The 25,894-nt window shown below is 41.0% G+C and overlaps 1 protein-coding gene across 7 annotated transcripts in view; it reads right to left on the reverse strand.

Annotated features, from left to right (window-relative positions):
• Nucleotides 1-24,655, reverse strand: part of thrb (thyroid hormone receptor beta) — a 94,338-nt gene extending 69,683 nt beyond the window's left edge. For 5 of the 7 annotated variants that reach the window (XM_029442952.1, XM_029442954.1, XM_029442951.1 and 2 more), the window contains exon 1: nucleotides 23,783-24,133. The gene's annotated coding sequence lies outside the window, so the exon portion shown is untranslated. Of the gene's footprint in view, nucleotides 1-23,782; nucleotides 24,134-24,579 lie in introns of those variants that run through there. The other 2 variants (XM_029442949.1, XM_029442953.1) reach the window with 2 other exon arrangements.
• Between the last annotated feature and the right edge of the window lie 1,239 nt (nucleotides 24,656-25,894).

A 25,894-nucleotide genomic window follows, 5' to 3' on the forward strand; every position in this document is an offset into this window, starting at 1 on the left:
ACACACACACACACACACACACACACACTCACATCGTTATAGTATGATGATGACATTTGTTTTTACATGTTCTGAATTATAATTCCCATAACGGCTCAGATGTGCTCGTAGTTCTTAATGACTTTTGAGCCATAAGTCAGTTTAAGAACAAACTATAAATTGTCATGACAATGACAGATTACGATATCTGGCTTCGTAATGTAATGTGACGAATAACAAGCGTTCACGTTGGAGAAGGACTCACGGAGAACTCGCACATATAAAAACAAAATGGTGCAATAAGAACCCGCAAGAGAGAGTCAGCTATTTCAGTGCATGATAATTCCAGAGAGCGGAGTGAGTCAGCAAAAGAGGAGAGAGCGGGTGAGGGAAGAGACGGAGGGTTTGAAGCAGGGAGACAGATGGCTGGTGTAAAGGAGACTACAGAGCAGCACTAAACAATATCCAGAGTCCAGAGGGCCCTTTGGAGCAGCGGGGTGATGAAACCTCCTGTGCTTGTTGGCAGCGGGACAGTGCAGGGGCCACGCAGCGCAGAGCGCCACAGTCAGAGCCAGAGTCTTATATAACAGGCCACAGAGCTGAACGCTCCCCTTAAAGGTGAAGGCACGCCGACACGGAGCCAACACTGACTCTTTAATCTTCTCATTTAGATTTCTTTAGAAACATTCTCTCCCTTCCTTCATGTGGATGTGTCAGACTGTTAAACGTCTGTTTTTGTTGCACTTGAGATGCATTCTGTGCATTTATACAAATAAAGTTCAGTCATTCAAACGAAAGCAGAACATGTTTATTATTCCTCACAAACTGTGGATTCAACCCTGTGAGTGACATGTAAAGTACCTGAATGTGAACATGTATATAAACAACAACACAGCCCAGGCTCCTCCTCTTCACCACCAGCCATGACGTCATCTTATTAAAGGATCCGGCTGCCGTTATTCTAAGTGTTTCTGACGTGATAAGACGCCAACGACCGTGTGAATGCGTTCTGATGTCACTACCAACAAGTAACTCTTGAATTAAAGTCACAAATATTCATTTCTTAAAGCCGGTGTTTTTTATCAAAAGTTGCTCAAACGTGAGCACATGCAGATGTTGGGGACTACTTCCAGATGCGGAGGAGGACGGTGTGTGTGGAGTGTGTGGAGTCAGAATAAAGTGCAGAGTGTGTTCATGGTAATGGAGGAGATCGTCAGGGCAACAGTGAGGCTCATTGATGCTTTTTAATAGTTTTTGGACGCGATCGGAGCTCCGTGCCAGACGATGCATCAGGATACTAAACACACACACAACTTAAATACATTCAGACCGTGTAAGCGTGTTAATCACGTGTAACTCTGTCACTGCTGCAGTTTGTCTTCATGATCGAGTTCTGTGTATTTTACAGAATCTTTAGTACGTCGTGTCTGAGAATGTCCTCATGGCCACCAGCACGATGGTTGAACCAAATGACCAAAACAGATCTTTGGATATGGATCAACTGCCAACATCAGTTGCCACTGATAAAGTTTACGTCAGGATCATGAATCGTGGCTGCGCCTGCTGCCCTGGTCCTGCTGGACACCGGGAAGCCTTTTTGACATTTTCCTGGATTCATTCAAACTTTCTCTTTTTGATCACAACATCATTTCTGTCAAATGTTGTATTTGTACTATGTTGTTTATCCTGTACACACGACATCTATTGCACGTCTGTCCGTCCTGGGAGAGGGATCCCTCCTCAGTCTCTCTCTGAGGTTTCTAACATGTTTCCCCTTTAATTATGGGGTTTCTTTTAGGAAGCTTTTATTTGTGTGATGCGAGGGTCTAAGGACAGAGGGTGTAAGGACAGAGGGTGTAAGGACAGAGGGTGTAAGGTCAGAGGGTCTAAGGACAGAGGGTCTAAGGACAGAGGGTGTAAGGTCAGAGGGTCTAATGACAAGGGTCTAAGGACAGAGGGTCTAATGACAGAGGGTCTAAGGACAGAGGGTCTAATGACAGAGGGTCTAAGAACAGAGGGTCTAATGACAGAGGGTCTAAGGACAGAGGGTGTAAGGACAGAGGGTCTAATGACAGAGGGTCTAAGGACAGAGGGTGTAAGGACAGAGGGTCTAATGACAGAGGGTCTATGGACAGAGGGTCTAAGGACAGAGGGTGTAAGGACAGAGGGTTAAGGACAGAGGGTCTAATGACAGAGGGTCTAAGGACAGAGGGTGTAAGGACAGAGGGTCTAATGACAGAGGGTCTAAGGACAGAGGGTGTAAGGACAGAGGGTCTAATGACAGAGGGTCTAAGGACAGAGGGTGTAAGGACAGAGGGTCTAATGACAGAGGGTCTAAGGACAGAGGGTGTAAGGACAGAGGGTCTAATGACAGAGGGTCTAAGGACAGAGGGTGTAAGGACAGAGGGTCTAATGACAGAGGGTCTAAGGACAGAGGGTGTAAGGACAGAGGGTCTAATGACAGAGGGTCTAAGGACAGAGGGTGTAAGGACAGAGGGTCTAATGACAGAGGGTCTAAGGACAGAGGGTGTAATGACAGAGGGTCTAATGACAGAGGGTCTAAGGACAGAGGGTGTAAGGACAGAGGGTCTAATGACAGAGGGTCTAAGGACAGAGGGTGTAAGGACAGAGGGTCTAATGACAGAGGGTCTAAGGACAGAGGGTGTAAGGACAGAGGGTCTAATGACAGAGGGTCTAAGGACAGAGGGTGTAAGGACAGAGGGTCTAATGACAGAGGGTCTAAGGACAGAGGGTGTAATGACAGAGGGTCTAATGACAGAGGGTCTAAGGACAGAGGGTGTAAGGACAGAGGGTCTAATGACAGAGGGTCTAAGGACAGAGGGTGTAATGACAGAGGGTCTAATGACAGAGGGTCTAAGGACAGAGGGTGTAAGGACAGAGGGTCTAATGACAGAGGGTCTAAGGACAGAGGGTGTAAGGACAGAGGGTCTAATGACAGAGGGTCTAAGGACAGAGGGTGTAAGGACAGAGGGTCTAATGACAGAGGGTCTATGGACAGAGGGTCTAAGGACAGAGGGTGTAAGGACAGAGGGTGTAAGGACAGAGGGTGTAAGGACAGAGGGTATAACCTGTACAGTCTGTAAACACTGAGACAAATGTATAATTTGTGATATTGGGCTAAATAAATAAATTTGATTTGATCACAGAGACGGATCCACAAGGCAACCGGCGTACGTCGTTAGCTCAGCCCCCCCCACCCCGCCGGCCCGTGTGGTATCGATGTCCTACCAGGATAATCACGCGCCGCGTTACCCCGACTCACCCCATCACTCGGAGCGCAGCGCGGAGCCGCACAGCCAGGGGCAGAAAAGTGAAGATGAAGGCTTTTACAGCTCCTCTCCCTCCATCGCCATGAATAATTCAACCCCATCCAAGAGCCTGAGAGCATTTCTCAACTTCCCCTGAAGCATGAACACACAGCGCAGCTCCACAGACTGCCAGGAGGTGCATAAGCTGCTCATACCCAACATAAATCCACTCCCGATTATAACAGGATCACATCAGGCCACACAACTAGAGGTTTTGCTGGAGGCGCAGGTAGAGTGTAAACCCGCTCAGGCCCGCTGTTGTTATCCGCTCGCTGCAAATCCTGCACTGAATCAGGGAATCTGGATTCAGAGGCAACTTTTGAAATTGATCCGGAAAAGCAAAGAAACATCTGGCTAGTTTTGTTCATCTGCTGAAGAAATTCTTTCTGTGCCAGATATAAAAACGTATTTAGTAATCCCATGATGTAAAGAGAGGAAGATTTCATATCTGGAAACAGATGTTTCACAAAGATGAGGTCATCCACATACTCGTAACCTCTTCTGATCTGTGCTGCATCCTGCTACCTCTGTGTGTGTGTGTGTGTGTGTGTGTGTGTGTGTGTGTGTGTGTGTGTGTGTGTGTGTGTGTCATTGTGAATGTAATACTAGTGCTGGGGGGACAAAGTGTCCTGCAGTAAAGACGAGACCTCGTGCTGCGGCTCGTCTCTAAAGACGGACGGTCTTTGAAACAGAAGCTGTTGCGCCTCCATCTTCTCGTCTCGTGTTTTGCATGTTGCATTTCCTGTTTTGTGAACCTTTGCACATTCTTTAAGTGCGATTATCATCTGTGGACTGATCATCTGCTGTCACACTAATTCATGAAGTCAAAGTCACACATGTTTCGAGGCCACGCCTCAAAATAAAGAATTTCTGAGATTATTTTATTTTCTATTTTAAATATTAATAAAATAAAATCTAAAATTGGCAACATTTATATTAAAATCAGGAACATCTGAACCAAGAATCAAGATAATAAATGTGACCAACACGCGTGCCTGACTCACACACACACATTCTGCTCTTTACCAGAGGAGAAGATCTCCACATGTCATATTTAATAAGCTTCCAAAGGAGATTTAAACTTACCTGCAGTGTGTCAGTGGTTTATTATCACAATCCAGTCACATAGAAGAGAAAGAAAGTAACACATTAGTTTATATTGCACTGTCGTCACTTCTGTCACATTAAGACTTTGGAGACTTGAGATGTTTCTGCAGATGAAGACTCGTCTGAGATCAAGGCTTCGGTTGATATAAGAGAAGCACACAGGAAGAGAAGATCTGTGGGGAGATGTTGCCTTCACTGTCAACCTCCTCAGCGTAACGATTGAGGTTCATCAGGGGAAAGTTCAGAGCAGACGGACGCAGACAGACGAGAGACAGTTGTCTTCGATGGAGGATTAATGGCGCAGCTGACAGGAGCAACATCGAGTGATGAACTGCTCAGATCGTTAGTGGCTCTCAGCAGACACTCGCACACAAAGCTGCGACACTGAGGAGCGATCGATGACGTGTGAGCAGAACAACCAACATGTTACTAATAACAACTTATACGCAGTTTGGATGCTCAGTTTCGCACCTAAAGGGATAGTTCAACATTGTCTTTGTAAATACGCTAGAGCTGTTAGCATGTTAGCATAAAGACTGGAAGCTAGCACCTCTAAAGATGCTGTTTGTTCAATGCACAAACAAAACGTGAAAATGACGTAACAATACGTTTGCGCTGCACATTGCTTTCCTTGCTAAACGAATGAGAGTCAACACGTTACTCGGGGATCTTGTTGTTGGTATAAGCGAATATTATTATTTATATAATAACATTGAAAAAGAGCTGTTTCCCTGCTTCCAGGTTTTATGCAAATCAACTTCAACTTCCAGGCATTAAGATATAAAATACTCTGAATGGATCAAAGTGCAGGAACACTTGTAGAACAAGAACGACTTTGTTAAGACTGATAAACGTGAGACCACGACAACAATCACCTTTTATCAGCTGGACTTTAAATATCAATAGAGGTATTGATGTAGGATCTATATCATAGTAATCATGTGGAGATGGATTATAAGAGTTCATGCTTTTATCTAAAGTTTGGGTGCTCTTGCAGCAAATGTACCATCTCTGTACTTTAACGTGTTGCAGGGTTAAGGCTTCGCGGGAAGTTACAGGATGATCAGTACATTACAGGTCATCTAGCAGACGCTCCGATCCAGAGCGACTTACAGTGAACTAAGTACAGGGACAGTCTCTGGAGCAGCTCAGGGTTAAGTATTGGTATTGAACTGCCGACCTTCTACTGTTTTGTTTGGAAGGCGTACCACTAGACCACTAGGCCATCACTACCCCACACTGGTTACAGTTCATGGGATGGACACGCGTCTCTAGTAAATGTCATGACAACACATCTGACTGTTCCTGAGGTCGGGCCGGTCAGTGTCACTCGTCCTCTGCTGCAGTCCCTGAACACCGGCACGTATCATAAGCATCAAATACATTTCCTCCTTCCAATACTAAGGAATGTACAAACGTGTCGAGGAAGTATCGATACCTTTCACAATCTCACAACTATCATGTAGAAGCAACAACGTGCAGAGAACAGAGTCTGTGCTACGAAGGCTGGAGCAGGATTAGAGATGCTGTAGGATGCTGCCTGTATCCAATATGTTACATTCATTTGGCTGCATTGTGTTTTCAAGGCTGCAGCCACAGAATACAGTACGCATGAAAACACCGAGATAAACTTCTTTCTAGGATTTGTTCTTCCGCTTTGTAGTTTTGTATTCCTGAAGTTATTTCCAAATGCTGTTTTGGTTTTGCATCACGAGGCAGCCACAGTTAGTGGCTCATGGTTGAAGAACTCAGGTCAAGGTGTCAGGAAGTCGACCAGATGACAAGTAGCAGAAAGCAGAAAACGACTGAAAAGGTCAACTCGGTGTAAGACAGGACTCCAGCTTTTACTTAAAAATCTGTGTCCCGGCACCCTGCCTGTCTTTTATATTGGAACAACACAAAGTCTGGCTGCCACTTTTATTTGTATTTGTGTGTGTGTGTGTGTGTGTGTGTGTGTGTGTGTGTGTGTGTGTGTGTGTGTGTGTGTGTGTGTGTGTGTGTGTGTGTGCTTTTCTGGGATCTGCTGCACAGTTTGCTTTCCTCACTGAACTTTAAATTTGTATGCGGCACAGTAACCTCTGTGATCAACACCAGTATTTTGGAATCCACAGGGGTCCCTCTTAGAGAAATGTCAAAGAACTTTTTTCTTTTCAAACAAAATACAACAAGCATTAGTTCCAGGCTGTTTTGCCGAAATGCCAATTAAAAACGGTCAAGCTCGGAGGCTAAGTAAGTTTAGAGAGCACTGCTTAACTTTCAAATAAGACTGAAGCAGCAGTCACGCTTCATACTTTGAAACTTTGTGAGCAGCTCATTCATTTACATCACTGCTGCTTCCCTGCGCTGCTGTATGGAGCCCCGAGAGTTCAGGATTTAATACAGAAATACGACGTTATGTGGAAATGTAATGTGGGAAATAAATAAATGAACCATTTAACTGTGAATTAGTTTAAAAAGTCAAATTATAAAATGTTCTTAAAGGAATGTTTTACGCACAAAACATATCAATTACTCACTTACTTTGAATACTGTCAAAATGGAGGAGTTTATAAATACATCAGTTAATCCACTGATGATTTAAGTACAAATGGTCATTCAGTTGTATTCCTTCAAAGTATTTAACTTTAATAACTAGAAGCTGCTGTAACTGAACCTCTCCTTTTAGTTATCTTAACAAGGCTGCACATGCTACCTAGCTAGCAGGCTAACTAGCTCGACTAGCGTGACATTTTGGATTATTACTCAGCGTAACACTAAAAACACCAAGTGTTAAGGGGCTTATTCAGAGTTAGCTCTTCAGGGTTTGATTTTATGAGTTTTTTGCTGTGAAAGACACAGAAGTGTGTGAAGATATAAGAAAGGACCAGCAGGAGCTAGCTGTTAGCGACGTGGCAGCTGGGAACATGTGATGGTGACAACTTGTACGATCGCTCAACAGAAAGTTCAAATGAACTCCAATAAAACTCTTTGAATATTAAAATACGTAAATATAATTTCATAATAAGGGAACACTATTTATTAGTTCATTTATATATTTTACATGAGTTTTTATGCTTATTTATCTATTTCATATTGAACAGTTTGGGGATCTATAATGCAGAACGTCCTCTACGCTGCATTTCTTTCACTTATGGTGTAAAAATTCATGCTTAACATTCTTATTTTATGTGAGTCACAGCCGCCGCCCAACAACCTCTATCTGATCCATCTGCTCTGAACAGCCTTGAGTTTACAGTGTGACCACAACATTAAGGCATTAATGGTTTTTGATACTTTCAGCACATATCGTGCATCGTCACAGCCTTTTTATAAAACCACCTACATCTGAGAGCCAATCACACCACAAGCTAACAAACCCGGCTCAAAGCTTTCCCAACACATTCCCAGCAAAGCAATAAATCTTTGCTGATGTTCCAAATATTTGAATCTAAAACCAAAACAGATTGTGATTCAAGCTCCGATACAGGGTTTAGCTAACATGAACGTACAATACGCTCAGGACTAACTGTGAAAAGGTTCAGGTGCGAGACAAAATCTGCTTTTGTCTCAATCCAACATAAAGAGCAGTGGGGGGGCCGTGGCAGACGCACTAAAGCATTTTGTTTACTTCTGAGGTATTTTCCTCCAAACCAGCTGAATCATCTGATCACTTCAGATGTCTGCAAATCCAATTAGCCAAATCCCACTGCGAAGACACAAAACTGTGTTTGTCTGTGAAACCCTCTGAACAATGTGAGCAGTAATCATGTCTCATCCTCTCACAACAAACATGAGCCATCTTTTCAATCTCTCTTCAACGTTTCCAGGACTTTAACTGCATACTTGCTCTGCGGTCCTGCTGACACACCTTTCAATAACATAATCTGACAGGTCAATCTCAAGTCTGTAAATAACCACTCACTCAGAATTCAGTGTTTTGCAGGATTTCTTCACTCATGTACTGACTGACATGTGATGAAGGGAACCGGGAAAGAAAAATAAAAAAAGAAGTGAAAGCATGACTCAGCCTACACCTCATTGCAAAACAGCAGAATACAAGGAAGATTGGCCAATCTGATCTTCATACATATAGATCCATAGAGTCTACAGAGCGCCACCGAAGAGAGAAACAAGACAGTTAGTGAGACCGTGTGGAGCTTCCAGCCTCACAGCTTCCTCTCTGCCTAGTTTCCTGTTTTACTTCCTTCTGTCGAAGTGTCTGTGATATGCTGAGAGAAGAGGAGGAAGACGTGTGACTGGAAACAACATGGCTGCATGGTGTTGATGAACTGCTCATTCATCGTACCATTGCATGGTCTACTCTCAACATATCTGAAGGGTGGAGAGTCTTATTGTTCCAGGGATATAAGATATTATGGGATGTATATATTTAAACAGGCGTACAGGAGTACCTCTGATACAGACCAAAACATTTAGACATGATGTCCAGGCAGGACCTGGAGGGGTAACCGTCAGCATAAGCATGAGACTTGTAAGGTTTATAGATATTTTATTGCTTGTGTTGATATCACTATCACTGGAGGGAGTCCCGCTGATTCAAGCAACGCGTGTTTGATGTTCCACTTTGATTATTTTATGAGGAAGCTGTGTGAGTTCAGTTGTGATAAAGCTAAATATAATCACTGTACAAGTACATGTCCATGGGAAGATGTCCATCTATACATGTATAATATATATTCTGTACAGACGTGTGTACTGCATCTTGTTTAGCTGTAGGCATTAGAATCAGAACCAGGATTTGATAATAATAATAATAAACGTAATGGGAAAGAAGATCAAATCATTACTCGACCCTACGATTACTTTTTGTCTTCTTTTTTCTAGGTCATATATCTTTCCCATGTGGTCGAGAGGTCAGGACTCCTGGTTCTATTCCCCGTATGTGAACAGTTTACTCAGATTCCCCTTGTAAAGGTCAATGAACTCACACCTTGACCACCAGTTTTCCTTGTTCATACGGCTGCGGAAATTCTTGCTGTCCCCACGAACAATAATATATGTTTAGGAAACTTCACCGCCTGGTATCGCAACAGCAGGGCTGCAAGGCAGAGAGAGGTACAGTCCACCGATGGCTGCACGCTCCCCCGCCTGCATAACATCTACACCAGGCGGTGCAGGATCAAGGCTGGCCGAATCATTAAGGATTGGAGCCACCCGAGCAATGGCCTCTTTGAACTGACGTGGTGAGGGAATCAGTCACAGGGCCAGGATGGAGAAGCTCAAGAGGAGCTTCTTTCCTCAGGCCATCCGAATCCTGAACGAAGAAGCTGCTCGGGCTGATAGACTACACCTCTGGCAACAGCCCCCACCCATCCCCTGCATCCCTTTAATATGTACAACTTATTTAATAGAGCTGGGGTGATTCATCAATGCATAACGTGCACCGGCAAGTTTCAAGAAGTACCATTCTGTAGTTCTTGAAACGCGCCTGGTCAAAGCATGGATTCTGTCAGAGAACAAGCTGCAGCTGAACAAACCTGACCCTCTAAAGTGAAGAAGCACTTTAGACAGAGACCCAACAATGTGGGGCTCTGCAACATTAACTCTGAAAATTGGAAATAGCTTAACACAGCAGTACGACCGCGATGCACGAAAACATCCCAGAGCGCTTTGTTAAAACAGCTGTTTACTTTTAGTCCCCACGCAAGCCTGATACTGTTTCATGATTACCAACAGGCAGAAAATGTGTCTGTTGGTAGTCGTCATTTACTTTTTACCACCATACATGAAGCTTTCATTTTTTCTGGGGAGTATCCAGGACTTTTTCCATGTCCTGCAGCCCCTCAAACTGCTGACTGTTGAAGTAATAATTCATGCCAGATCCAACATCTTGATTTAGTTTTCTATAGGTTTGTAGGGTTCCTATAGATACTGAGGGGAAGTCCTTCTGCCTCCATTCAGCTTCAGACCTCTCGCCTTTTATCAGTCACAACAAAACTTTGTTCATTAAACTTCAACAATTCTTTTCTTCAAGCAAAATGTTTTCAAGTCTGATATTCACTCTGTTTTCAGCTCTGCTTTGGTCTCCACCAGTTCTTAATAAAATAATCTCTCTCTTTAGCAGCTAAATGCTCCTCTATGTTCACCAGCTAGCTGCTAAATGTGTGCGTCTGCTGTTTGGTGCTTGGCAGTTAGTCTCCAGTGGGTTTATCAGAGCTTTTTCTGCTGCTGCTGGAAACTAAATGGATGCGAGCGGGAAGACTGTCCCACATGTTGTAAGCGTAAAACCTAAAAACAAGATAAAATGCTCCGTAGAGCAGAGTTGAGGGAACATTCCCCGTGGGTTTGTCTCTATAAATGGTTCACATTACACACAGTCATTTGATCCAGATCCCAAATACCAACTACTACACCTGGGAAACACTGCGCACCACTCAACACCTGGATGACACCTTTCTGACTGTGGAGTTTGGTGGCAACCTCCTGCTTTGGGAATGGATCTCACTGGCAGGGAGTCTGAAGATAAGAACGGAGCCAAATACTCAAAGATCCTTGAAGACGCTCTGCTGCAGAGCACGCAGCCTCAGAAGCAAGAACACGAGTGGCTGAGGCACAGAGCCAAGGCGAAGCTGGAGTGGCTTCAAATGTTAGCGTCCTTGAATAACCCAGCCACAGTTCGAACTTGAACTGCACCAAAACAAATTGCAGAGGGCTGAAGATCACAGCTAACAATAATCCCCTTCAAGTCTGACGAACCTTTAGAGGATCTGCGAGGAACAATGTGAGTCTACAACTCTTGTCGAGTCGAGAACACCAACGCTGTCGTCGCAAGACTCGGAGCACGGGATCGTTTGTGTGTATTCGTGTTACTCGTGGGAGTAAGTTACCTTGCGTCAATGCAGAAATGTTGTATTTAATATGAAAACATATACAGCAGCTAAACTTTCAAAACATGCATTCTCAATTTAGGGTAGAGTGTGTTTATGATGCCACACAAATATTGCCTCAAAGTGAAAAAAGTTCTTATGAAGGGAGAAGCAGCAGCTGAAGGACACAGCAGCAGGACACGGACTCCTGCAGGGCTGCAGCCTGCCAGCTTTACTTACAGGACAGGACACTGCAGGACTCAACAAAGGTCCGTCTGGTTGACCTCTGACCTCTGAAACATGCTCCCAAGACATAAAGACACTAAATATTGGTAGGTATTCTGATCCACTGCAGACATCACTGCTTCAGTGGTGCTTTCTATCAAAACACCTTGCAGAATGTTTTCTATTCAATGACTCTTATGAATGAGTGCTGAATGTTGATTCCTGTTCTGTCACATGAAGGTCAGGTGGAACTACTGAAAGAGTCGTCTTCTTTATTTTGAACTAAATGAAAGAAGTATTCATAGCTTTTCAAAGCCCTGCAGCGCAGAGTGACAACTTCAATGACTTTATATTGACTTTTATTACCAGGTTTTTGAAACGTTGTGTTTGTGTTTGTGCATGTTGACTTACACGAGCTCCTCGCTGAGGATAGGGAAGGCTAATATTTGACTAACTCCATATTTGTTTTAACGACCATGTTGTTGTGTTCATAACAGCAATTCTATGCATGATTAACAATACCGCTGCAGGGGGCGGGATGGTTTATAGCAGGGGCTCAACAATACTAACAATAACAAATAGCTCAGTAGGCTACAGACATTAATATTAATATGCTAACATTACGAAATGGAAACGCATGTTTAGCGCTATACAACAACGCAAACACAATGAATTTAGATACAAAAGGTTTCTGACGTTGCGAGGCATGACACAACTTCAGAACGCTATCGTTCAGACGAGTTGTTTCTGAACCGTGTTGGTCGTGACAAGGTGCGACTGATGATTTGGACGGAGAATAGTTGATGGCAGTGCTACGCTCTGATTAATACATGTATTCTTTGATTATGAAACCGTAGCTTTATGTTACTACAGGCTGTGGAGCTGCTGTAGTATCCTACATGAGACGTTTGAGGACCATCGGTAAGTTGTACAGGGAACACTAAAGTAGCAGCTGAAGAACCCTGATAGAAAGCAGGAGACTGAAGCACATAAACACATACCAGTCGTCAAACAATCAGACGATGAACAAAGTAATGACGCTAAAATCCATGTGATCAGATGTTGAAGGTAAATGTGATGGTAAATAACCGTGACCTGCTGAGGCGGCTCCGTCAGTAGAGGACGAATGAATGAATGAGTGTATTGCAGGAACGCTGGTTTCTGACAGCTGCAGACTGCAGAATGTGCAGCCAGCCAAACATCGCACCACGCGTCACAGTTGGTCAAGACTTCTGCTTCATCGTCACGAGCACACATGAAGCAGCAGGACACACTTCCTGTTGACATACATCAGCTGTTGTGTTGATGTCTTCCTTCTTTCCTTAAATAATGGCTAATTTAACAGAGATACAAGCTGTATGATTCATACACCAATGTATGATCTGCATTTGAAATACTTCTGGCTTTAAATGATTCCAGAGGAGAATCCTGTTGGAGCGGTACGTGAACCACAGCGGTGCTGCTTTTTATTTTACCTTAAACATTTAGTTCCTTGAAGACGGTTAAGCTGTGATGCGTCAGTGCATACCATGTTCAGATGATATTCCAATAGTTGATCGGAGAATAACCTTCTATTTGCTTCCCTAAAGCAACACATCGCCTGTTAATTCAGCTTGTTAGAGGTTATTGTGCACCGGATACTGAAACAGGAAGTTGTTCCCATTTGAATCTGTAACATTTTAATACCAAGCTTCCAGTTGTGTTTCCCAATGACTGCTGATTTCTTATCTTCTTATTCAACTGTTTTGCGGCAGGTGATTCTGAACCAATGTAATGTATATGAAGGTCATATCTGAAATGATGGTGACAGGAAGCAGAATATTGCGTGTTGCAGTGTCATTACACTCCAGCTGTCGGGAGAGTCGAGAGGTCGAAGAGGTCGAGGTCTCTGGTGTCGGATTGAAGTTCAACTCTGATACAAACGTCACCGTGACTCTGATGTTCAGAACCGTAGATTATACTTCTGACACATTATGACTCTCATCACTAAAGTTCCTGTTTCTGTGCAGTTAATAGTGAGTGTAGTTAAAACAACAACCCACATTTCTCATAAACAGCAAATCAATAAACAGTCCAGTCGTGCATTGTTCAGAGGACGTGAGGAATGTCTTCAGCACGGGTCCACAGGGACTCCCTTCTGGGTCCAGGATACAATGACATGATGTAGGTTTAAATACCCATATTCACTGAGCAATTTACAACACATCTTAATGTCCTAATTTAATTTAAAAAGCCAAATATTAATAACTTAGAACAGATTAAATAGGATTATCAACGATTAAGAGCTCAGTGTACAACACAGTCGACCCTTCAGGGCCCAAGAACGCTTTAGTAGGTCAAGAATCTACCGGTCTGAACTAAATGTATACACGTCCGTCCCACGTGACACAGATGACAGAAACGACCTCTCAGTGGCGCCTCCTTTCTGAAACGCCTCTGATTGTACGTTCACTACCAGAAGTCACCATCTCTTTCGCTCGACCTCACGCTGCTCTTATAACAAGAGTCATCATTCTCAACCCAGTCAGACGTTGCAATAAATGTTCTTTTGCGTTTCAACTCATATGTTGTTTTAGGATCGACCTCCTTTCCCCCTATGAAGTTCACACTCCACTCACATTCCCCCCACTGTGATTAGAGGCAGACTTCTTGAAGAGCAGAGCAGTGAAGTATCGGCGCTCGAGAGGCGATGTCTGGAAAATGTTCAATTTGGTCCCATCGGGCAACTGGCTGATTGTCTTTACTGGCCCCGAGCCATCGGACAGCCCTTACTGTTGGACCCTTCAAGTGTTGACTGAAGTTCAGAAAATAACCCAATAACACTTTTTAAAGGTAACTGAACATCTCATTGACGGACCTAGAACACAGCTCCACTTCTCTCGCTTAAAAAACATCCCAGGAAAACGAAGAATCGAGTATTGTGTACGTAAAGCTCCCAAACAGCCGGTGCAACAGGCTGCAGGAACCCTGAAACACTGGACGCTCCCACAGACACACGAGAACACAAGACGAGTGTTGGTCACACGCCTGGTACCTGCAGAGCACGCTGCACAAGCATCCAACATAAAATGCATAAGCACAGCAGAATCCGAACAACAGAAGCGCCTGAAACAATCCGACAGCATTCATCAGTTGAAGGTGAGTTCACTGGGGGGAGGGTTCAGTTTAAAGACGTGCATCACACGTCCTCCGGGCGGAACGTCGACGTTCAGACTTCAATGTAGTGAAACAGCAGAGGCTTGTGTTTCAAATAAAAATCTATATTGTAAAATACACAATGACAGATGAATCTAGACAGTGTGTGTGTGTGTGTGTGTGTGTGTGTGTGTGTGTGTGTGTGTGTGTGTGTGTCTATAACATGAAGGATCAGGTACAACAAAGAGGACGATGTTCAGACTTGCACAAAGTTTGTTATTGAGCAACTCAAATACCTTCATAGCATGAAATGATATTTAAAGTGTGTGTGTGTGTGTGTGTGTGTGTGTGTGTGTGTGTGTGTGGAGGCCTCGTGGCTCAGATGATATACGGATACATGAGCAACGCTTCTCATGAGGTCGTGATGCATCAACACAACATATCGGATGTGTCTGGGGGCCGATGTTAAAGTGGGGGGTGTCACTAAGACATGTGATGAAGTTATTGATGTGAGGACAGCAGACAGACTTCACACCTGCAGACTGAACACTCACCTGTTTCCCCTGCACCTCGACCCATGAAGACACTAAATAACTCTTCTTTGTATGTTGCTCTTCAAACTGTCTGAAGAACAGGAATAAATGTTTTTAATGTTTTGAAGAGATAAACATGTTTGTTAAATAAAAACAACTTTTAACTCATTTCTGTATTTGAGTCAAAACAAGTCTGAACATCGTCCTCTTTGTTGTTCCTGATGCTTCAAGTTAACAAAAACCGGACATGAAATGTAATCCAAACCTGACGATGTAAAATATTCCAATATTGTTCAACAGCTCTGCAATGACTCATCGTATCGTCTTTCTTTGAATCAGAAGTCCACATTTTGTTTCCATTACATGTCGTGTCTCTTGATGCACAAACTTTTCCTCCTCGGCGAAGCGGGGAAACTTTTTTCACTTCATTATATTGAACATCATTTCTATTATTTCTAATAATATCTCCGTGACTTGCTACCTGCTGCAGACGCAGCAGCTCGTTAGCTTCTTCAGAGCGTCTGTGATCCTAAAGAGCTTCAGTATCAAACATCCAGAGATGTGTGTGGGGGGGGGGGATCTGCTAAATCAAAGCAGCAAAGACGGAGATATCCAGACCTCTAGTCCTAAAAGTCTGGATCCTACAGTTCCCATAATGCAACTGAAAAGCGACATCACATCCTCCAGCTTGTAACGCAGATTTGCCATCAAAACATTTGTAATCTCTGTGCCCAGACCGAGATACCCCCGATAACGAAGCTCCTGCAGAGCCACAGGAGACGTTATGTAAGCGCTCTCCTCCGGACTCGTCCAGGATCCCCTTCACGTTGCCTGTCTTGCTGTTTACCTGTCTTGCTGTTTATCTGTCTGCCTGCTTGTTTCTCTGAGAGCCTGAATTAGTCCGCCAGTTGCCAACTGTAACCCTGCCTCAATGACCGAGTGAACTGCCTTTAAACTTAACCTGCAGCGCACGTGTGTGTGTGTGTGTATGTGTGCATATGTGTGTGTGTGTGTGCGCATGCGTGTGTGTGTGTGCGTGTGTGTGTTGGATCCCGTTACCTGGACAGTTACTGGAACCCTCACAGCCGATGTGATTTCACTCAACCTCACACGGACAAACTGCAGGAGAAGCAGATTTCCCAGCAGCCTCGCTGCAGATTAACTCCAGAACGTTTCTGAATGTTGCGACTTTAAGAGAAACTTATGTAACTGCTGTTTTTATGACTATCATTTCCTTGTGATGGTCGCACAGGTATACATGCAGGGCTGTGTTTGTGGCTCATTGATGAAATGTGTCTACAATCTATGGAGCCCCACAAGGGACAAAACTAGGACTCAATAAAGAATCAGCAGGAGTCAAAACGACTGGATGAGTTCTGGAGTCCAGGCTGCAGCTGTGCAGAGTCTGGGGTTCCTGGGTTCACAGGTTGAATTCTAAATATATTATATATTACATATACATAATATATATAGTTATATCCTTCAATATGAAGATAGAAACGCCTGCAAAAAGCAGCATTATTACATTAAGTCTGGTTCCATGATGCCTGCACGTCTCTGAACACTTTAGTGATTCTGTATTCTAACAGTGGAAACACATCAGCAACAACATGCACGTCATGTTAAACAACAAGCACGTCATGTTAAACAACATGGACGTCACGTCATGTTAAACAACATGCACGTCATGTTAAACAACATGCACGCATGCACGTCATGTTAAACAACATGCACGTCATGTTAAACAACATGCACGTCATGTTAAACAACATGCACGTCATGTTAAACAACAAGCACGTCATGTTAAACAACATGGACGTCACGTCATGTTAAACAACAAGCACGTCATGTTAAACAACATGGACGTCATGTTAAACAACATGGACGTCACGTCATGTTAAACAACAAGCACGTCATGTTAAACAACATGCACGTCATGTTAAACAACATGCACGTCATGTTAAACAACATGCACGTCACGTTAAACAACATGCACGTCATGTTAAACAACATGCACGTCATGTTAAACAACAAGCACGTCACGTTAAACAACATGCACGTCACGTCATGTTAAACAACAAGCACGTCATGTTAAACAACATGCACGTCATGTTAAACAACATGCACGTCATGTTAAACAACAAGCACGTCATGTTAAACAACATGCACGTCATGTTAAACAACAAGCACGTCATGTTAAACAACAAGCACGTCATGTTAAACAACATGCACGTCATGTTAAACAACATGCACGTCATGTTAAACAACATGCACGTCACGTCATGTTAAACAACAAGCACGTCATGTTAAACAACATGCACGTCATGTTAAACAACAAGCACGTCATGTTAAACAACATGCACGTCATGTTAAACAACAAGCACGTCATGTTAAACAACAAGCACGTCATGTTAAACAACATGCACGTCATGTTAAACAACATGTACGTCATGTTAAACAACATGCACGTCACGTCATGTTAAACAACAAGCACGTCACGTCATGTTAAACAACATGCACGTCATGTTAAACAACATGCACGTCATGTTAAACAACATGCACGTCACGTCATGTTAAACAACATGCACGTCACGTCATGTTAAACAACAAGCACGTCATGTTAAACAACATGCACGTCACGTCATGTTAAACAACAAGCACGTCATGTTAAACAACATGCACGTCATGTTAAACAACATGCACGTCATGTTAAACAACATGCACGTCATGTTAAACAACATGCACGTCATGTTAAACAACTGATTATAATAACAGTGGTTGCATATTTCATCATGAGATGTTTGAGACGACACCATTAGTATAATACTGGACTTCCTGTTTTGTGGTTTTCAAAGTGAAGTTATATCCTCATGTCTCTTTAACTTCCTGTGGGAATAACTCTGAACTCACACCTGTTGCTCCTGTGACGTGTCAGAAACTCTTACATTACGTTACAATTGAATAACAAACTATTATTCTTACTTATTTTTTAATTAAACTTATTCTTCAGACAAACTTTAATACAAATGTCTGCAGGAATACTTTGTTATTGTTCTAAAGCACTTTCTAGTAAATGTTTACAAGATGGTCTCTAATTATTATTATTATTATTATTATTATTATCATTTTATGTATTTATTTATTATTATTTTACCCTTTTTTACTATGTGGATCTTTTAGTTTTCTCTTTTAATCTTTCAACATATTTGTTTTTTGAGTCCTTCAGCGTCTGGCCTGTTATTTATTCTGAATAGATTATTATAATAATTATTTATTGTTCCCTAGGGCTGAAACAACTATAATTATCATTATGGATTAATATGCCTGTTATTTTCTTGATGTTTTATAACATCAGTGAAAAGAAGTTCACAAAGCGACTTCTTTAAAGGTCCGCTCACCTTTAAGAACCTGAAGCCAGAACATGTTTGGCATCTGATTGAATAAATAAACCACTGATCACAATAGTTGCTATTTCATTTCCTGAACGTAATGACTGAGTTGCAGGGTTGCAGACGCTGCAGACGCTGCACACACTGCGGCTGCACACACCGCGGCTGCACACACCGCGGCTGCACAGGGCGCTTGGCCTCAGGCCGACAGGGACGAGTGCAGCAGTGAAGATATTTGACTGATGAGTCGCTCTGAGACAAAATATCACAGCCAGCTTTCATGGTCTCCTATAACGTTTTGAATAATATGTGGACAGATGCATGAACAACATACTGAACTTTAAATGAAGATTTCAACCAATAGCATCATGGAAGAGACGACCGCGGCAGAAATACGACAGGATGAAGTAAGTACAAGGAGCAGCGAGGGACATCTCTATAAATACTGTCGTGTGCACAGTATATGGCCGATGGACAACCTGCCACAGCTCGTTATGCTTACGTAGCCTCACCTTTGCAGTCTGTTAGAGCTTTACCCATTCAGCTGCTACGGATAAACATTAAAGGCCCCGTACCATGAATGTATTAAAGCTGCTGGTACAGCGTTGGAGGCGGGGCCTCCATTATTATGTGAAAGTTTCTCAGTGACGCTTGAAGACAACATGGCTCCACATTTGAGAATAAAATGACCCAGATCTTCCGGCGTTCTGAAAGATCTAAAGTGAAAACAAATCTAAAGCCAAAAAAGATTTTAAACTAAAAAATAAGATCGGACTTTGAAAACTAAATAAAAAATAAAAGAACTCAAATATCAAAATATATGGAAGTGAAACAATTAAAATAAATATTTATTCCAAAGAACTGAAACTGCATCAAAATAATATTCAACTTTTTAGTTTGAACATAGAGATATATATATATATAGAATAGATAGAAGATAGAGATATAGAATATAGAGATATAATATAATATAATATATATATATAATAGTAATATAATTAAATATATATATTAAATATAGAAAAATAAATATATATGTATCTATGAATATATATATATATATTATAATAGAATCTATATAAGAGATGATATATTATTATAGATATATATTAATAGTATAAAATAATATATATATATATAATAAATACTATAGATATTATATATATATTATATAATATATATATATTATATATATATACAACTATATATAGATATATATAATATATAAAATATATAACTATATTACTATATATATATATATATATTATATATATATATATATCTATATATATATATATATAATATTATATATAAATGATACCAATATCCATGTACTACATATGTAATATATATGTACCAACAATGTACTAGGGCCCATTGATGATCTCATGCTTTCAAAATACGGCTCTGATAGTTAAAAACATTTACAAGAATGGTGATGAATGTGAATGTGAAACTAGACATGATCTCCAGTGTTATTTATACTGTTTTAATTCTGCTATTGTTATAACGGTGCTTCAGACTCATTTACATCAACACTGATTATTGTTCTGTAAATGTTCTTATTCTAATCTGTACTAAGTGTTATGTTCCTGCTGTGAAGCACTTTGGGCTGCACTTCTTGTATGAAAGGTGCTTTATAAATAAAGTTATTATTATTATTATATTAATATATATATAACTAATATATATAATACAATATATATAATATATATATATACATTATATACAGATATATATGATATATAGATATAGATATAGATATATATATATATATAGATATATATATAATATAGATATATATATATTATATGTATATATATGTATATAATATTATATGTATATATATATATATATATATATATATATATACATATAATACTATATACATATATATGTATATTATATATATATATATACACACATTATATATATATATTAATTACATATATATAATTAATATATAAAACAAATATATATTATATTAAATATGTATATAATATATTATATATATAATATATATTATATATATAATATAATATTATATATATAATATTATATAATATTATATATATATAATATATATATTAAAATATATATAGAAATCGTTATAACAAAGTTGATATAACAATTCTTTATAAGCATGAATTATTCAGACTCCTAAGTTCAGTAATTAGAAGATTATCTTTAATTGACCAAAACAAAAAAGAAATCCTAAAAATGTAACATGTACAGATGAAGACGTTCAGTTCGGTTGGTGTTTACATGATAAATGTATTATTACATTTATAAATAACCACTGAAATATGTAATTAATTACAAAACGTGAGGAAGTGTAATTAATTACATATATATATATAATTAATATATGTAATTAATTACATATATATATATATATAATTAATATATGTAATTAATTACATATTGCATTCAAGCGTTTCATTGGAGAAGGTGGCGGTTATAAGTTCACCCTCGAGCTCCAGGCCCACGTGTTCAAACGTGCACAACTGTCGAGCGGAGAACACATAATGATCAAATCTGCCAAATAAAAAAACTTAATTTTTACGACTGCTCATGCACTTAATATAATAAATATAAATGTTTGGCTTATTGTTGAAGAATCAAATCTTGGTTTCTGCAAATGAATGTAAAAATAAAATCTCTAACTTCTAAAAGTGAATGAATTATCTTCAACGAGTTTAACAAGCTGTTCTGACGCCGCTCTCTCTTCTCAGGGAAATCTAACAAGTTCCAACACGCACAAAGTGCTAATTATATTATTAATATATATATTAGTCAAGCTTGTCTGCACGTACGCAAAGCAGCTGTATGCAAACGGCACTAATACAGATATAAACTGTACGCTGCTGCACAGGTATGGAAGGAAACTGACGACAAAAGATTTGCAACCGGTTTTGAAGTCTGCACGAGGCAGCTTCTGAATAATAATTATAATATATATATATATATATATATATATAATAATCAGACACGTCTCACTTACCTAATGTTTCATTTGTGAAATATTTGGTTTAAACGCTGCTCTTAATAAATATTTCATGAGTGATAGCAGTTTGTAGAGTAATTTAATGTTGTTATTAAATAAAGCAGGTTATAGACGCTCAGATATAAATGTGCCAGGAACACTTTCTCTTCTTGGACACGTTTGGAATCCCCTGAATCTTTGATTAAAATACGTTTTTCTTTAATATTTGCTCTTATTTTGCATTTTAATTCTTCTTACTGTGTCTATGTTTCCACCAAAGCAAATTCCTCGAATGTAAAAACCTTCTTGGCAATAAACTGAATTGTGATGTGATTAGTATTTGCTGTTTTTAACGCTCATTATTATATTCCACAGACGAGACAATGAGCGCCACTCAAATGTTTTTCTAACAGTTCATCTCTTAACCCGACGCTGCCGCAGACACTACGGCTCATATCTGCTAACTGTAATCAAATGTATTTAAGAATCACTACTATAACTATCGATTTGTCATTTAGTGTCAACGCATTTTGATTTCTAAGATCAAACAGTGCCCGACACTAACGTGTCTCCATCTGGTGGTTACAGAAGGTCAGCCTGAGCTCGGGGATCGAGACTCCACCAGACGTGAGGATCCTGTCTTTGACTCAGATGTGGTTATGCAGGTACTAACGCTCACGTCCTCCCTCACACACACACACACACACGAGGATGACTTGCAGACTGAGTCGTGCTCAAATTTATTTTGTCATCAATATACTTCCATACGCAGGCTCCCACAAAAAAAATAAAAGTGGCAAACAGGCAGCTGGACGACCTTAAATACCCTCAGCCGAGGAGAGCTGCCTTCAGTAGCTCCGTGGAAACTCTCCTATTGCATGGTGTGAACAGGACTTCTCGTGCATTGGAGTCAAAATGCTTAAGCGTCAACATGTATATTAGAAAATGACAGATCATGTTTTACTTTAGATCAGAAAACAGGTGTAATTTCCTTAAATAAAATCAGAATCTGAGGAAGGCCAATGGCTGAGATGCTTCGTCTTTCACCTTCATTTACTAAATGTTCATATTTCTGTGTGTGTCTGGAGGACAGTGAAGCTGCCGTCATGTTTCCATGCTATCCGCCCCCCCACACCTCACATCTCTCCACGCAGAGAACAACTCACGCAGTCACCTTGTGGATCGTTCATGCGCGAGTACACTTGAATTTTCTGACAACCTTTGAAGGCATCATTTCTAACATGACACCCGTAATGCTGCAAAGTACGACGAAGCGAAGCACTTTATACTTACATGTAAACAGGCCTGACCATCTCTACTCTCAAAGATTTACCCCCACATGTGTCACATATCTGAGAGCATTAGCAACTCACACTTCAGTTAGTGCAACGTTAGATATCCTGAAGTGTGATGTTCAAGTGCAATCTTTAAGCTCGCTCGTGCACTGAAAGTGTTGCTTATTGTGCAGCCAGATGTTGATCGTGAAGTTCATGTTGCCAAGACGAAAGCAAAGGTTGCATCAGAAACAGTGAGCAGAAATATTACAGGAGACGTAGTAAGTAAAAGCAGAGTATTATATAAGCTGGTATGATGGAGGGAAACGACAACTTGGGCCCATAAACCAACTCCCCCAAGTCTTCATAAAAGCTAACTCCGGATATTTGCTGGTCTCTTGCACCGACAGAACCTCGACCCAAATACCTGCTAATTAAATGTGCTCTCGATTTTTGTTAAAATTACCAACCCAATATAACAACTTCTAAGTAAGTTTCTGAGTTATAACGAGCCAGTGTTTAATTCGGCGTGCATTAAATACACTAGAAATGTAATAAAATCGAAACTTTTTTGATAAATTCTTCTATTCCTGCTATCTCATTCCGACAAAAATACAACCACTGTGGGCGTAAAGGAGCGGTGTTAACCAATTATAAAGTTTAAAAATGACAGTAATAAAGTACTGCATGCTGGATAAATTGCACCCCGAATTGTCATAAAGACCCAAGTAATTCTGGAAACATCTGAGACATGTTCACCCAGTTGTGAACAGTCTGTCGATCAGAAAGGCAGCACTGAATTGCAGAAATTTTTTATGTAGTTCGGCAAACATTTTTCCCACAATATGACATAAATAACACATTTGTGGTGATGTTAAAAGCGTGATCATTGATATGAACATTTGGCTTAGGAAGCGCAGTGTATGGCCACCGAGCTGTTATACTGTGAAGCACCCTGCTTTTGGAGAGGCTGTCATTGGCTAGACTGCTGTCAAAAATACCCAAAATATGAAACATACCGCATATGCAAGACGAAGCTCCTATCCAAATATTATTTGGAGTCCCAGTGCCTGTGCATTCCTCCTCAAGTGGAACCAGTGATGATCTCCGTCGGCTAAACTGAACGGGACACAGCGCCAGGGTTTAACCTGAAATGACCCGCGCTAGTGCAAATCAGGCGAGGGCTGTGCTCGTGTCTGCGTGTGCGCGGAGTCTGTGTGGAGAGCAGAGGCTGTCTGCAGCTGCGAGAGTCTGCGCTCTGGCCGCGGAAAAACTTCGACATGGAGCCGAAAACAAACCTTAAAAAGCGGCAGACTAAAGGAGACGGACAACCGTAGCGGTCCGTGGGATCGCGGCGGGGACTCGGGGACTCGGGGACGGAGAGAGGGCAGGAACAACACAAGCCTCGCCCTGAACACTCACTCAAGTTTTTTTCTCTTTTCGATGGCGGTTGGCTGTTTTTACAGTTGGCCTGGTGCATGTCGACAGGGCAGGAAACATGTGTGCTAAAGGAATAGTTACGGTTTATTCAATTATAACACGTACAAGGCTAGATTATTTATTTGTAATATTATTTAATTAAATGAATATGCAATGCATTTAAATTATATTTAATAATCAATTATTTTAAAATCACAATTATACATTTAATGTTCATTATATTTTTACGTTTTCTCAAGTGGCTCAGCGTGTGCTTAACAAATCAGAACGAACAATATTTAATGTAGATCAAACTATTAGTTTAGAGCACAGCCAGTATTGGTGTGTGGGCTAAAGGGACAGTTCACCCCGAAATCAAATACACATTTCCTCTTACCTGTAGTGCTCTTCATCAATCGAGATGGTTCTGGTGAGAGTTGCAGTGTTGGAGATATCGGCCGTAGAGACGTCTGCCTTCTCTAATATAAAGGAACTAGATGGCACTCGGCTTGTGCTGCTCAAAGAGATAAAATACTACATTTTAACTCCTCAACAGCAATTCATCTTTACAGAAATCATGAACTGGTTACTCGAGATAATCCACAGACCGTGCTGTGAGCAGCTTCATGTAGGAACTATTTTCTTTCTACCAAACTACACCCAGCAACCGTATCACTGCGCAGCAGGAAGCGTGCATCTACTCCATGGATGTATAAAGAGAATTGAATACAACATTAGGAAAAATTGAATGCTTTCCCGGGCTTTATAGCTCGGTGCTGTTCCTGAGGGCTTGGTCTCCTCATGGCTCTCCTGAGCTCACCTGCAGCTGAGCCGAGGAGACGCCATTAATGTTTCGAGCTTCTGTCTCCTGTTGTGCGGTACAAATAGTTCCTACATGAAACAAAGATCCAATAAAGACAATACAGCCTGGATTATTTTAAGTAACTGGGTCTCTTGTAACCTATAAAAAATACATTTTGGATTTTGGAGTGAACTATCCCTTTAAGAACGGGCTGAAATACGAGACCCAATCGGGTTCGTCTGCGAGCTCCACGGTGGTCTCACCTGGGTTGGCCCCAAAGGGCTTCATGTCGGATTTGACTGGGCTGCACGAGGGGCCCAGTTGGGTTATTTATACAAGACCCATATGGGCCCCACCATCTGCAGCCTAGTGGGTCATACGTGAGCTTATGTAACCCGTAGGGCCCCCAGTGTCAGCCCTGCAAAATCCTTGAAGCCCACATGGACAAACACACATGGGGCCACCATGGAACCCGCCAGCAGCGTATGGGGCACCTGGGGCACTAATTATCTTTACCCGCTGAGCTTAAGCTCAGGAATAACTGAGAAACTTTCAAACTATTTATTTCATCCCAACTTAATCGCATGAATTTACACAAGATACACGTATTTTACCAGGATATGTCTGAGATTAAAGGAGCGGCAGCAGCTCAATCATCACATTAACAATCAAAGCGTTTACAGACGCAGTGTCTTCAATGTCCTTGTAAATGAGGGTGAAAAACAAGAGTCAATCAGTGATGAGGAAAGGAAGACCAAAACATGACGGTTTTGGTGGTTTTATGGAAAAACACTTCCTATAGAAGACCTTTAAAAACGATATATATATATATATATATATATATATATATATATATATATATATATATATACATATATACACACACACACGTGTATACACAGCTGTCATG

This window comes from Cottoperca gobio, chromosome 11 (genome assembly GCF_900634415.1).
Source record: "Cottoperca gobio chromosome 11, fCotGob3.1, whole genome shotgun sequence".
Taxonomy (NCBI): Eukaryota; Metazoa; Chordata; class Actinopteri; order Perciformes; family Bovichtidae; genus Cottoperca; species Cottoperca gobio.